The sequence below is a fragment of the Vicia villosa genome, linkage group LG6 (genome assembly GCF_029867415.1).
Source record: "Vicia villosa cultivar HV-30 ecotype Madison, WI linkage group LG6, Vvil1.0, whole genome shotgun sequence".
NCBI classification, from domain to species: Eukaryota; Viridiplantae; Streptophyta; class Magnoliopsida; order Fabales; family Fabaceae; genus Vicia; species Vicia villosa.
Genome location: NC_081185.1, coordinates 152,728,704 through 152,734,703, shown reverse-complemented (window position 1 = coordinate 152,734,703; position 6,000 = coordinate 152,728,704). Strand labels below are relative to the sequence as shown.

Sequence of the window (6,000 nt, the reverse complement as noted above, 5' to 3'; positions counted from 1 at the left end):
TTGTTATAACTATATTTGATGTTAGTTGCTGAAGATAGGTTAGGCTGTCTAATTATATATAAATTATAGGAATTAGAATATTTGTATTATTAATGCCATTTATGACTTATGTAATATATATGGATAGCATCAGATCAATGAAAAGTGAACAGAGAAAACACAAATTCTGGTTTTGTATCCTTGACAGAATAATATTCTGACAGATAGGCTATGAATGTAGTGTAGAATTTGAAAACTATCACAAACATTAGTTAAGACATGTTTCTAGTCTTTGGATTTAGCGGGGTCTTTGTTTCCCCTAGTGTAATTTGACAACGTTAATTTTTGTGTTTAGAATTTGATTGTCATTTTTTTTTGCAATACACGTCCATCTATTTTTTTTTTTTGACAATTGGTGGGATATGTGTCTGCTCTTGCAGCGAGTTGATGTTTGGATATCTAGAATGCTTGGTGATATACTTAATACAATGGGTAAGAGGAAAATTCAGATAAATCAGATTTCTTCAATGATCTATCCTATACTATTTTTTATTTTGGGCCCTGTTCATAGAATATACAAATTGAATTGCAAATCTAATTTTCTGCCGCATTTGTTTGAGTTATGTGATCTCTAGTAAATTCTTTTTGTTTTAGTATTTCTATATTGATTATGAGAGCTTATATTTCTTGAAATGTTATTTTCCTCATTGGTATTGCAAAAGAGGTATTTCCTCGGTTCTATCTTCCTTTTTTTCCTTGGTTACTATGGTCTCTAAGTCTCTTGACATTGAGGTTTGTTTAGATTATTGAGCTTTGCTCTTAAATATAAATTTTCAATTATTTTTCGGCTGTAATTCTTTATTGAGCTATGCTTTCAAAAATAAAATATTGAGATGTGCATTTAACCATTTAGCGGCGATTTGATTTGTGGATATCTAAATCAAGCCTCTACATGAATTGTGAATTATTTTCATTTCTTCAGATTCTTATTGCAAGACTTCTTGATTTACTCCTTAATGGTTCGCACTTGGCTGTTTCAGTTGAGAAAGTTACGTTGATGTTTAATGGAAAAGTTCAGCCTTAGGGATTCCTACCATCAGTATTCCTTTTATTTTGATCTGTATTCTGACACGGAGAAGTTGGGGCAGCTTGGTGGGTCTCTCTTTGTTATGTTAATTTGTGACTTGGTGGTTTGAAGAATTATGCGATTATTCTTTCTTTTTTCTTGGTTCTTTTTCTACAACTCGTTTGTCACAACGTAACATTTTGAATATCCATTGTGTTGACAGAGTAACAGTTACATGGATTTTGATGCACTACATGAAGTTAGATAGCTTTGTGGGCCTCTCTTTGTTATTTTGATCTGCGACTTGGGGATTTGATGAATTATGCTATTATTATTTCTTTCTTCATGGTTCTTTTTCTACGACCCATTTGTCACCGCATAATTTTTTGTATATCTATCATGTGTTGACAGAGTAAGTGTTATGTGGGTTTTGATATACTACATAAAGATTTGTAATCATACTGCTACTTTTTAATTCGTCATCCGAAGCGGAAAAATTGGAGAGGAGTATTTCTTCTGCTTTGTACTACTCTCCTTCTATGGTTGAATCAACAAGGGTATGAACCATAATGATATCTCGATGTGTGTTTCAATTTGGTGATCTCTACTCGTATTATGAATTCTTTACAGCTCAGTATTTTGTTTCATCGGACACGTTTGATTCCTATCATCTTTGGGATAGAAGTTTGCATTTTCCATAATACGTAATTCTTCCCTTTGAGTTTCTGTATTCTTAACATGAATTTTACTCTCGTTTAGAGCATGCAAGATTCTAGGGGTAACTGCACCCTTCCAAAAATGAGGAATTTTGGATAAGTTGGTTAGGTGAGATGAAATTCTTTTACATTTATACTCATAAAACAATATCTTCTGTTACAATGGCCTAAGTAAGGGCTTTCTCTGTATTAGGAGGTAGCTTAAATTGTGATGTGTCATATTGAGTACAAGATCTTGTAGATTGGATGTAAAAACCATCATATTTTGTTGATTGTGTTGCTGTTAGTCAATGATATTATTTCCATTAATGTGATGCTTAGAATTAGCCTAATAATAATTGTTTATATTTGTAATTCCTATTTAACATGTATAAATTAGGTCAGCTCTCTACTAAGAAAGATACTTTGTATTTACATCTTTTTTATTGGTACTCAGCAATTACATAAATCTTATCCGAGGAATTTTCTCTGTGGTTGTTATAGGGGAGAGACATGATGAATTTTTGGTGTTCTGTGGCCTGTAGCAAGCAGAGGTTATCATACTTTCCATTCAATTTTGGATAAATCTAGTCACGTTCTTACAATGTGTTTGTTTTGGGATTGAGGATACTTGTTCTCTGATGGTGTGTCCTGATAGGTATTGGAGTTTGTGGTTTTATATCAGGAATTGGAACATTAAAGCATACAATATTTTTGAGTATATCTTTATGCCTGCACTGAAGATGAGGAATTCAAGAGGCTTACTCTTTGTTCAGTTAGTTTTCACCATTCTTTGTTCTATTTATCCTTGATTTTTTAGTTTAATTGATTCTTGGGAGAGAAGGAAGAGACAGTCCATGAAGGTGTATCCTGGCAGTATTGGAGTTTGTTTTGTATCATGAATGTACTGAAGATGAGGAATTCATGAAGCTTGGCGCCCTCTTTTATATTGTTGGTTTTCATCTTTCTTTGTTTTTTGAATTTAACTGATTCTTAAGAATCTCTATTTTATTTATGTGCAGTCTTGGTTACTTTACTCTTCTGTACAGGAGGAATAGCTTGGGGGAATCACTTTGTTCCGCTGACCTCGTCTTGGTTTGTAAAATTACACTTCCTTTTTATTGACATCTCCGTCACAGTTTTGTAAGGAAGAATAACTTGCTGGAATTACTTTGTTATTGCTGCATAGAACACCACATATTTCTTAGTGCATAACAAACACACTGTTTTGATATCACTAACATTGGTTTGATGGGGATTTCTACTCGGTTATGTATCCTTTGTGCTTCGGCTGATTCTTTGTATTTTAATCTCTTGGAAATTGTAAATGTAGTGTCTTGCATTATCTAAGAACAGCCAAGATTCTAGAATCTATCTCTTTGCTTAAACCAGAGTAAGGGACTTCTATCTTCGTTCCTATGTAGATCTCATCGAGCTTGGTACACACGTTGCTCAGTAGCTAGAAACTCTGTGTTAATTCATGTTTTTTGTGAGGTGTCTTAATTACAGTAATCATGCACATATTTATTCATTATGATTTCTTTGTGCATACTCACAGCGATAATAGGAGAATATATGGTATGTGGAAGCTTTGGGGTTTATGCAAGCATTGTATTCAAGGTGAAAGGTTTTGGATAGGAGCTATTACTGTTTATGTGATATTTGTAAGAACCTCCTCTGCCAAATTGACGGCATTTTGCTTGAGCATGTACTAGGGGTGCCCCAACCTGATTAGGTCCGCTCCGCTAAAGTCTTCAAAAAACAGCACGGGACTGGCATATATGAGAGTGGGATCTTAAAACTTTTGTCTGCTCCAAAAAAAATGAGGATGAGGCGGGCCTATTGACACCACACTTTTTAAACTTATCTATGCTATTATCAGCACCCGTAAAAAGTCTGCAAAAAACGGGGTGAGGTGGTGAGGTAGGATGGACACATTTCACGGAGCGGGCCTAAAATTATGCCACACCCTGCAAAAAAGTGTGGTTAAAATGGACAATGTCCTGTTGGCCGAGGCAGTTTTACCACCCCTACGTCTATGCCATTGGTAAGGGAAGGATAATATTATCTCATATGTATATCATCTCAGTTCATATATTTTTCTGTGTCTTTTTTTACAAGTTCCTGTCTTCTTTCAAATAGTTGTATTCGTTCCGGATGCATAGCCAACAAGTTGATTAACCATTAAGCTTTCTGATTGATGTGAATGAATTTGCTAAATATTCACAACTGACCAAATTTATAATATTCACAACAGACCGAACCTATAATAAGCAATGAATTGTAAGAGATTTTACAAAAAAATATATTCTGAGAAAATTGAAGTCCATTGGATTGTAAGAGATTTTACTAAATAGCTACGACAACTTGAAGAATGATTTGAATTCTCTCGGCTGCAAATTAAAGTTCAACTTTACAGAAGTTCTCTACTTGTGCTCTAAGTGTCATTAGAACATACTCCTTCTGGCTATTATTATAAGCAAATACTCTTTTTTATGTACACCGGATACATTAATTACTCAATAATTATAAGCAAATATTCTCTTTTATGTACACCGGATACATTAATTACTCAATAAATCTATTTTGCACTGATGTCCAAAGTCGAAGCTGTTTTGAGTGATCCAAAATAAATTGTGTTATGAAGGAGTTGGAATCAATCGAGAAGAATAAGACTTGAGAGTTGGTTAATCTACTTGAAAGAACGAAGTCAGTTGGTGTAAGATGGGTGTACAAAGTGAAGCACATCCCAGGGTGAATAATCAAGCTTAAGGTTCAATTAGTTGCAAAGGAATTTTTGCAAAGAAAAGACATAGACTTTGAAGAGGTATTTGCATCGGTGGCTAGAAAGGAAACCATTAATCTAGTTGTTGGTATTGCAAATAACAACAATTGGTCCATTTATCAAGTCCATGTAAAAAGTATGGTTTGAATGAACCATTTGAAAAGGAAGTTTATGTAGAATAACCATTTAGTTTTATTGTGAAAAACCAATCAAAGTTCTACAAGTGAAAGAAAGTGTTGTACATTTTAAAACAACCTACAAGAGCTTGGAACAAGATGATGAATGGTTTCTTAAAGGATATTAGCTTTAAGAAGTGTGTGTAGGTGTGAAGAAGATACAAATGAACTAGTGATAATTTTTTGCCTTTACGTTGACGATTTGTTGGTCACGGACAATGATGAAAAATGCATTTATAAGTTTAAGAGTGAGCTTTCGAAATGGAATATTGTAATGTTGTTATTACTTCGAATGAATCGAGGTTGTAGTTGTCAAATAATGAGGATGAGCAAGATGTTGATCCAACTTAGTATAGGAGGCTGGTTGGATCCTTGTGATATTTGTGTAATGCGCAATAAGATTTAGTATTTAGTTTTAATATGGTGAATAGATTCATGGAGAGATGAACGTGGATGGTGGAGAGTGGGAATATCCGAATCCGTTTGGATCAGATTTGCGTTTTAGTTTTTCATCTCATTTGAGTTTGAGGCGGGGAACGGATATTTGGATTTGCGTGAGGTCTGCCCCGTTGCTATGTCATTTGATCCTGTAATATATATAATGATTTATTAATATATTGTACTTACAAGTTAGAAAATCAATTTTTAAAACTATAATATTAGTGGAATGATGTTTTTCAACTGTATTTAATATTTATTTTATTTTATTTACCATCAGTGGACTAAATTATAATGTATTGTATATAGTATTTTATATTTAATTCATCGGTGGACTAAATATAAAGTACTATATACTTACAACTATTTATAGGGAAAAGCTAACATGTGCCCTAAGGGCACAAGTTAATGAGATATTTATAGAAATATTTTCTTGGAACGCGTGCATTCAATGTATCCTTAACATGTGCCCTTAAGGCACATGTTAGCATGACCCTTATTTATATGTATAGAAAATAACGCCCTATGGAGTGTCAGGAATAAATGAGTTCGAGATATTATGTGGTTAAATGCTTCAAAATTCAAAAATTGCAATCTACAATAGCTAAACGATAAATCTATTTTAAATAGTATACTTTTAACCATGTAATCAAATATTACATATTTATTGTATTATTTTCTCACACGGTACAATTATTAAAATATATATTTTATTTTACTAAACATTGTTTTTATTTGAAGTATAAAATTTTTATTTTCAAATAAATTATTACTTCTAATTTTATCTAAAAGAGTTTATAGAATTTTATTTAAAACCAATTATAAATTTAGACAATATTTTATCACACCACATTTATCTCT

General features: G+C 32.8%; 1 long non-coding RNA gene across 1 annotated transcript; it reads left to right on the top strand.

Annotated features, from left to right (window-relative positions):
- Positions 1–208: 208 nt before the first annotated feature.
- LOC131610552 (uncharacterized) lies at positions 209–4,392 on the top strand. Its single transcript, XR_009286527.1, has 3 exons — positions 209–771; positions 1,020–1,131; positions 1,269–4,392. It is a non-coding gene; the product is annotated as an uncharacterized LOC131610552 (long non-coding RNA).
- The last annotated feature ends 1,608 nt before the right edge of the window (positions 4,393–6,000 follow it).